Here is a 10,188-nt window from a genome sequence, read left to right as displayed (position 1 = left end):
CTCTTACATGAAAGAAGCAATTATAATCAAGCATATATTCACTTAATAATAAAAGCCCTATACTAACAAAAGGGTCAATGTATTTAAATGCTTTCAGCAAATGAATATAAATCTTATTACAATATTCTACATTCTTTATATCTTCTTTCTAACCTCTTTGTGAACTTTCAAAGTTTTTTCCTTGTCACTTTTTCAAATTTTATAGCATTGAAAAGTTGTCTTCAACTTGCCATTAAATATTTAAAGAAACAAACACCACAAACACGTTTAAATAAAACATAAAATATTGTCATAATTCTACCACACAAGAAGATTTCTAAACACATGAAGGAAATATGAGAGAACTCTTATCCATTATTTCTAGCACTACATGGAATAGAATACATTTACAGCTTACAATGTATGATCAATGAAATAAGTTCTTGTGACATTGTATTTGACGAGAATAACCTCGGCTCCTGAGTACAAGTCAGCCAATTGGCATCTATCTGAAGTTTTGCATTAATAGAAGGAATACAACAAGATTTTTCTATAAAAGATTATGCTAAGAATATGAAAATTATAATTTTTTGAGCTATGATTAATTTGGTTATATTCTGGTTTAAGAGTCTAACCTGCAGGCTATACTAATACAAATAACCTCATGGATTCAACTCCTTATGTGAATGAAGGCTCTGGTATGAAATTATCTGTTCTAAGAGGAAACAAAAAACAAATGGAAATAGAGTCTTCGTGATCCTAAAAGAGGAATTAATCAGAGCCAAACAGAAGCTTGAGAGGGAAACAACTTAGGACTTACACTTGCCACTACCTACCTCAGGTTGCTTTCACTTTCCAAAGGAAATTTAAAAAAAAACAACACATTTTTAATAGCTGTTATAGAATATATTCATTTTACTAAGTTGGCTTACAGACAGACAGGGCAAAGAGTCCTATGTTGAGTGGTTTGATTTTTCTACTGCATTTCATAGCTACAATTATGCATCCTGGTGCATGTAAAAACAAGCATTGCCTCACAGCAGTCTGCTCACTTCACAGAAGGGTAATTTCTACAGAAAATGTTCTTAGAGACTCACAGGGAGGATACAGAAGGAAATCAGGGAAGGCAACTGCTCTACTGTGAGATTCCCCCAGAATCCATGTGAGAAAAACAAAACCAACCAACCAGAAGGTCCTTCTGGATGTAGACAGTGGTACACGTAGGCTAAGGTTACAAAAACCTCAACTACATTTCTCTTGCGCTCCTTTAGAAAGGATTGCAGGGACCGCTATGGTAAAAAGTAGGAGACTTGTGAATCACAGTTTCTCTGAGAGCTGGAGTCAGCTGCAGGATCAGTGCAGTACGGCAGCAGACATTTCATCTCTACAAAGGATGCAACAGAAGCACAGTACTATGAAACTTGCAAAGACCTTCCATTTCTTGCTCAAATCTCAGGATGAAGTTAGATCCAAATGGCAGACATAAATATCTACTAATAACAGATGCTGCTTTTACATCAAATCATCAATAAAAACATGAAAGATGGGGGCCAAAGACGAGCCAAGCCCAGCTGACCCCAAAAAAGATTACTGGTTTTCTGTAAATAACAGTTCTTGAATTTCCACATTTTCTAATAATGCACTTCTGTACACAAAGCATTTTCTTCCACACTAACATCACCAGAACATTCAGCATTGCTGAAAATCAAACTGCTTCTATTTATAAGCCTAAGCATCGATTTAGGAGCCTATTTTAAGCATCTCAGTCTGAAAAGGTTTCCATTTTCTCTATGATAAAGGATTGTTAGCAGCACCAGCGCACTGTCAAAATGTATGACTTGAGTAGGCACATGAGCCCCAGTAAAACTCTATACAGATGCCCTCTTCTCTGTATTCCCCTCTCCCTCAAAAGTTCCTTTGTTTTCTAGGTTCATGTGAAGCATTCAACATTCACTGTAGGACAGCCCAGAATGGAAAGGCTGGCAGCAGAGGGACTGCCTCCTTCTCATTTGTAATGATGAGCCAGGCTGAGCTCAGGGATGCAGCCTGGAAGCTTCACTATCTCTATTAGTCAGACACGGGCTGCCCCTTTCAGCTCAGGCTTCCCAGTTACACAGCAAGGAAAGGATCCAACTGCTCTGCGAGGCGCTGGGCTACGCAGGAAAGGGTACAATGTCTGGAGGTAGTTAAGGCAAGAGCCCTGAGTGCTAATAGCAAGTAAATACTTTAAGAAGCCTTGCCCAGAGTACATCCAGTGAGGAAATCAAGTGCAGCAAGTTTGGGTAAGAGTTATGAAAGTGGAAAATCAAGCATATACATTGTTAAAGGTAGGAGAGTTTGGAATAATTAGAGATAGCAATACGTGTATGTGGGGAAGATCAGATAATGGAAAGGACAGTATGGGTGAAGTGGGATAGGGGTGGGTAAGATAGCACAGCTGACTGGCTAATGGAGCAATGTACTTCTAACTGGACTATAATGAAGAAAGGCTGAAGGTGACCTCAGCTTCACTGGGAAGGAGAAGATCTTTTTAAAAACAAACAACAGTAACAGACTTGGGAGGGGAGGAGTCCCCTCAGTGATAAAAAGGCAGTCTCCTGTTCTCAGACAAGGGTGAAACAGAAAACCTGCCTGGAGGGGGGCCTTTGCTTCACACGTCAAAAGAAAAGGCATGTTTGGGAATGCAAAACGGGCCCAGGGATGCAATGTGGCATCATCACTCTCCAGTGGCAAGGACTATACCCATCTGGCAGCAATGGTGCTGGCAAATCCAGGCAGCAAAAGTCAGAGCTCATTCGTTACTGAACTTGCAGCAGCATTTGTGACTGCAACATGGGGCCGGTTCTTACCTACAGAGCACATGGCTGGTAGAAACATTAATCACACAGAAGAATATCTGTATTCATTACGAACCTTATATTATCACTAGGCAACATGCACAGGCTCAAAAGGGCCTCCTCCTGATGTGACTACAGCATGGAACAAGGTTGTTACTGATGATATGGAAGTACAGCTTCATTGTTCAGGGCGGGGCTCCTTCTTGGGATTCTCCCATCCTTTCAAAGAGAGTCCGCAGCACAAAGGGACAAGAAAATTTATTTACGTGTCTTGCCGGGATAGGTGTAGGTAAACTGGGAAAATGGTGTTACCTAATCAAGAAATTCAAAGATTGAATCTGCTGAATTAGTTTTTGAAATTAGTTGTAATGCTAATTCCAAAAACAATTCACCAGTTATTTTGATAGAACTCTGCCTGATTACTTTATCTCCTAGGGAAGGCATCCGTACTTGAAACATGTGACATACTAACTTTGAATTAGAAAATATCTTTAAATAGATAAATAAAGCACAAATCTCCTCCTCCCTGCAATTGCTCTGACAGACATTCCAGCAACTTTTCTTAAATGCCTGCAGCAGGGAAGATACCTTTTCCCTCTCCCCTGCTCTTTGTTCCATCCGTAATTTCAGCAAGTCCTACACAGTCCTTTTGCTCAGGTAAACCAATGAACTAGGCATCAGATGGTCCTATTTCGCATTCATTGTCCCAACTCATGACCCAATAAATCCTTCCTTTACACCTGAATTTCTGGTAATCTTGGCAAGAAACTTTATCCTGCCCACGCCTCATTTCCTCCAGCACTAATCTTCTACTTCACTGCTTTCTCCTCCTTCTGTTTTTCCTCTTTACCCCTTACTCCTGTGCTCTGAGAGAGTACATATCTCTCCACTCCTCTAGACCCTTCTGCCTCCTACTTACACAAATTTTCCCACAATGATTTTCCCAGACCCATCAAATTATCCTAGCCCTCACTCTCCTTTTTAACTCAATTTTCTGTCCTGGCCTACAGTTCCTCAGCTGCTCTGCCCCTCTAAGCCTGCCTCTTTCCCAAATATACAAATCAAATGTCTGCATCCTCCTCTTTCCCTGTATATTTTCTTACTGTCAGAGTAGCTCTCCATCTCCTGAAACTACATGAAAGTCTCTTTACTGGGAGGGTAGCAAAGATCCAGATGAGGGTCAAATAAATGGCTGTGACTCCTTTCCTGAATGGAAATGCTCAAAGAAAAATGTGCCCAGATTGATGCAGCACAGCCTAGCAAAATGTTAAGAGGAAATATTAGATGTTCTGAACAGAAAACGTTTCCACATTGTTCTTGATTATGTCTAGTACAGAAAGTGGGTAACAACAACCAATATCTCATACCATGAGACTCATTATAATGTCAAAAGAGCTGGCATTTCTGGGACAATGGATGTGTTAGTGTGAAACAACTTGCTACACAAAAGAGGAAGTGAGTTTCCAGTGTTTAAATGCAGGAGGTCTTCTGCATTTTTAATAAACTGAAAAATACAGAGGTCAAGGGTTTTTCCTTTTCACTGTGCGATGATAGACTTGAGTTTTTAAGAATGAGAACATCTGGAAAGTACTAAGACCCTTATCTGTCAACTTGGGAATTGACATAAACTGCCATTGAATCTGTGTCTGCTAGAACATGCTGAGGACACCACAGGCTCAGACCTACGTAAAAATAAACACATACAAAATACTGCATCTGCCTGAATCTCCTGACCCACTTCATCAAATTCACAGCCGTATGGTTCCAGATGAAGAAGTAGAAATATTAGTTTTCTTATTAACTTTTCTATTTCAGAAAATGTGGAAGACTGAGACTGTAACTTATCTGAAGATAAGTTGGGGAGAGGGAGAGAGTAGAAGGATAATGGTAGCAATGAAATGTTGACAGTTTTCTATTTTTTTGCCAATTGTTGCTAAAATGACAGACGGTGATGTTTATGAAATGTATAATTCAAAGCAAATTTGCCTAAATAACCAAGTTAAAGATACTTTATCTTTCCTAACAAACATTATGCAGCAATCGGCAAAACCCAAAGTACATAACACAAACTGAAAATGCAAGAAGACAAATCTTTTCTTTTCCCCTAAGTCAACAATTTTTTCTGAGCCCAAATAAAGTTCTTGGCTTGCTTTCAAATCTTCACAGCTAATCAATAGTTTAGTCATACGATGAAAAAATGATGTATCCATATTCTTCACAATTGACATTTGCTAACTGTCTCCAAGGTCGCATTGATTGCCAGTTGTTCAGTTTACCCAACTTCTGTTTTGAGCCAAATAATATGATCTTTGTTTCATTAATATTTAATAGTAATTTAGATTGTGGCAGATGATCTTAAAGCTCATTTAAATCAGCTTGAAGATAATATTAAGCTTTCTTCTAGTATAATATATTACCATAAATGATTGTGTCATCTGCATATAAATGGTGAGTTGAATATGATAATGAAGTGCAAAGATTATCAATATAGAATGACAAATGCATCTGACTTAAAATAAATCCTTCAGGGACCCATTTATTTTGTTTTCAGCGGAAAAAGATGCATTGTTTCACTTCAAGTATTCTACAGAAAACATAAAGGATTGGATCATGAGGTATAAAATGTATCCTGTGTGAAAAAAAGAAAATAAAATTTCCAAATTGTAGAAGTCTCTCTTTTCAAGTGTGGCAATTACAGATCATACAGATCTGTATAGATTATATTTTTTTTGTACAACAGTCCTTGATTAATTATTAGTTTTTTTTAAAGAGCGATTACACTGAAGAATGTGTTTTTATTTAGACTAGGTTTAGTTTCTATTTGTTTTTCACTGCCTGGTCATTTAAATGAGTTCATTTCAATTATCGCTAAATGCCATGCCCACTGAAGAACAGTACCTGAATGCAGTTAACGGTACGACACCTAAAGCTGTTTCCTCTATAAAAACGACAGCTGGGAGGGCTGCAGGGAAACTCTGCTCGGCAATAAGGCTGCGTTTAAAAGAATTAAATTGTCAAATTCTCTAGGCTCGTGGGTTTAATTAAAGTCAGTGGACAATTTCAGGGACAAAAGAAATAATTACAGCAGCGAGAAATACTAATATACACATTAGAAATGGTTAAAAACAGTTGAAGAGAAAGTAAGTGCATTTGCTGGCAGATATTGTCGAAGGAAATTATACATAATAGCCACGACACGGCACTGTGGAAAACATGGTGAAGTGACTAAGATTATTGGAACTCAGCACTTGCTAAGAACTGGGAGAACAGATACACCAGATCTGTGCGTCCTCTTTTTTGCTTTCCATTCAAAATTTCCCACTCAAAAGTTTCAGGTGTTTTGATATCATGGAGACCTTAAAACTTGTAAAATTTTACATATCTGAACTAATCATTTAGCTTGAGCGCAGGTACATATGGAAAAAGATCCAGGGTTATTTTGGCCTCCTAGCATCTCAGCTCAGAAGTTCTCAGCGTTTGGTCTGGCAGATTGATCCAGTTACAATAAACTCGTCACAGGTAAACCTGGACTAGAAAGTGACAGGTCTTATTTATTCAAGAACAAAATTCTGGTAAAACCTTGTAAATGTGGTCATGGGAGCAAGAAATGTAGGAAGCAAGACATAGTTAGAGAAAGGATTGTAAATTAAATTAAGAGAACTCCTAAAACCAGTAAATTAATTCTGTGATGTGATTTCTAGAGAATCCAATCCTCAAGCATAGGCAAAGTGTTTTGAGAGACAACTGGATTGCTGGGTGTCTGCACTATACTTGTATTAACTTCATGGCTCAAGACTCTAACTTATGTGGACTAGAAAGGAATTTTCTTTTGCTTCCTTAGTCTATCATTTGGCTTCTGGAAATGGGATGACACAAAACCCAGGATGTAAACAGAGTTACAGCTGTGTTTCTAGTGACGTAAAATTCTAAGATGAATGGTGTCCTGCTCACACACAAAGGATTAAGCCATGCATCAGATGTAGGATCAGGAGGACATCTGTCCTCCAAGTCAGATTAGCAGGGATCAGAGGGGTTTTATTTGCCCTAACAGTAATTTAGGGCATGGTAATTTAGCTTCTTGGGATCACACAGGAGTTAATTTTATAAATATTTTGCTAGCACACAGACCTGAAAGACTAGTCATGTCCTCCGCTCTTCTGCCTTCTGCCTATGACAATTTACAGGTGCAGCTTTCAGACCTTTACTAAATCTTAAATTTCTCTTAAGTGTTCAGAATTACGATGTCTGGTGACATAGGATGATCTATGGACTCCTCCGAGTCCATAGTACTACAGTATCTACTGTATATGGTTGCCTGCCAGAGCAAGAAAGAGATGATTCAGTTACCCAGATGCTGCCTGCTGATCCTGCATTCCTACTCACCTACGCATATGTACCTAAGTGCAGTGTGGTCATACACACTCTTTGGTATGCCAGGCAACATGGTATTTGATAGACTTCTAAAACAGTAGGTCACAACTGGGATCTGCAAGGCCGTATCATGTGCTCTGCATCCGATACACAAAACCTATAGAATAATAGCATTTACCAGTTTGTCAGTTCTATGTGGTCACACTGGTGTCCATAAGAATGAGGGCTGACAGGGGTCTATAGGTTCAAAGTTTGGGAAGCATTAGTACTCATAGTTTCTACCTTCGTATGTCAAAGTTACCTTGCTCATAAGGAGCAACTGCACATGCACTCTGAAGATGTGTACTTGTACAGCTTCAGCCTTCACCCCAGTATCCCTGGGACACTGGGTCGCCTTTAGTAACATGCCCCCTGCCTCACAGCTTGGATGAGTGGTATAGGTATTTCAGCCCTTAGCCCGGTGGCTTTACTCCAGGATAGGTGTCAAATCGCCACATTCCTCCCATAGGTCCTGTACCCCAGCTACCATCCCTCTGTGACTGAAACTTGCTTCTTCTGGGGACAAATACATTCTTAAACATAAGGCCAAGAACCAAAGGGTTCACCAGCAAGAAATTAATTACACTATTCAGCACTTAATAAGATCCTAAGCATACTAATCTTAAATAAGAGCTCAGCAGAGTGGGCTGGCATGTCATAAGCACATTTGATGTCAGTGGCACACATGCAGATAAGCAGTCTTGTAGATGGCAAATTTCATCCCCACAATTGCTAAATACTCATAATTCCTCTGTAGGAATGAATGAATTTGAAGAGATCCTGTATGCATTCTCACCTTTGTCCTTACCTATTTCTGAGATCTCATAACACTTCTGTGGATTGACAGCGATTCCTCTGCTACAGGTGTTGTGAAAGACAGCTGTAAACCTCTCCTAAGTACCTAGCCAAAGCCGTGTCGTACAGCATGCCGGAGCTGAGAGAGCACCATAATACGAGATATTTGAGAGCCACTTGTATTAAACCACGTTGCCCTGCAGAGTTTCTGAGCAGTGCTGTTACCTGTAGGTGAGTCGTTGCAACTTCTTACTCTCTTGGTTTACACCTGTTGTTTCTAACATGCACAGCACTCATATCAGCTAAGCGCAGAGATGTCCGAGGTACAGGAAGTTCTAGCAAGTCACCTTATAAATCAGATCCTGCAGGAAAAATTCCCACACATACACATCGTGAATTATAAGACTATTTACATGTCAACAGTAACACTATCATATAATAGATACAACAGCATGAGCACAGACAGGTTTTCCTCCTTCTAGAGGAGATAAAAAGAAATGGCACACAATCCAATGTAGAAAAGATGGGTTTTGAGCCCATTTTCTGTACCAACTGTTTTTCATTAAAAATTTGAAGGCAGCTCAACTTCAACTGGAGTGCAAAGCAGTGTGAATCATTATGGAAATGTTTTTATAATGTAGAGCTATTTATTCTTTGTTTTAGATTTAGCATTAGTGATTGATTTATAGTCTTTTTAGCATTTACCGTTATAACATTTTGCTTAATTCAGGTTGTTCTGTTAAGAATCAGCTAGGACACTGATGATGACTTTGAGGAAAATAAACAAATTGTATTTGTTGGTTTGGTGACTTAAGCTCATCGTGTAAAAGATTTTTATGGTATAAACTGCATAAACAAGGTCAAACCTTGAATTAGTAAATACATCTTTCAAATAAAAAAAACCCCACCTCTTACTCCTGAAATTATAATATTAGCTCTTAAAAGGAAAAAGACAACCAAATGAGATTTTCTTCTGTAGGTTTCAAGTTCAAATCCAGCCTGGCTAGATATTAAAATTGTTGTCATCTTATGGGTATCTGGTGTTCTCCCCTATACCAGTTCTGTAGATCTCACTTCAAACTCACTACAGTCCTTTGCACTAAATGACAGGATGTACAGGAAATGGAAAAAAACATATGAGTCCTGAAAGGCCACACTACTACTGTTACCCTCAAAAGACAGGACTGTTCCTCTTTTGGCTGTTGGTAAGCACCTCTCCACCATACAGTTAATCCAGGCTCTCATTCAAGCACCTGCAATCCACAAAGATAACCCACTGACCGGAGTTACAAGCAATTTCTAAATCCAGACTGGCTTTTACAGGTTAGACCTTAGTGGCAGCTGTTAACTCAGACGTGAAGAGGAGTAACACACAATGAGAATGAAAAGGAACTGGAGAGGATGAGAAATCACTTTAGCGTCCCTGGTCCTCCCCAGTCTTCTGCAATACTTAAGGGGTGAGGAGATGAAAAAATGTAGTTTCTTTCTGCATATGAGGCAGATTTCTATCAGATGGGTAAGAAGAGAAAAGCAGCTTTTTCTAACTGACATTCCCATCACATCCAACTGTGATTGTCGAGAAGGATGATTTAAGCAGCTGTATTTTCTGTTGCTCAGAAACCTATGACAAAAAAATCAAGGAGGTCAGAGAAAATAGGATTTCATTAATCAAGGTGAGCAAACAGAAGGGCCTTGAATGAAAGTTGCAGCTCTCTGAACAGAATGAAGAAGCCTTCTTCTCATGGTAGTGGGCTGAGCCACATTAAGATTTAGAACCAGTCTATACGGCAAGGACAGGAAAAAGAAGATCTGGAGGCAATTTGCAGCCTACAAGCTTCAGTGACAAAAGGTTAGGGATACTGGGAAAATCTAGTAAACTGCCTATCCATGTACAGCTTCTATTTGATGCTCTGAATATATTTCGAACTTTGATAGTCAGCGTGGACTAGAACTACTTTGTGGTGGAAAACTTGATGATGATAGAAAGGGCAAAGCTGGGCCATCAGCTGAAATAGCCCTACTGTAACAGGCCATGTGCGATAACCAGCTTTAGTCACTGACCTTGAATGACCACCTGCAGCATTCTCACTCAAGAGTCAGAACCCACAAAATTTCAGAAAAGTAAGAAAAATATGTAAAATAGTTTAAAAGAAAGTCTGTACAACAA

The sequence above is a fragment of the Numenius arquata genome, chromosome 5 (genome assembly GCF_964106895.1).
Source record: "Numenius arquata chromosome 5, bNumArq3.hap1.1, whole genome shotgun sequence".
Classification (NCBI taxonomy): Eukaryota; Metazoa; Chordata; class Aves; order Charadriiformes; family Scolopacidae; genus Numenius; species Numenius arquata.
The sequence above is the reverse complement of the archived record's forward strand: the minus strand, read 5'-3'. Positions refer to the sequence as shown.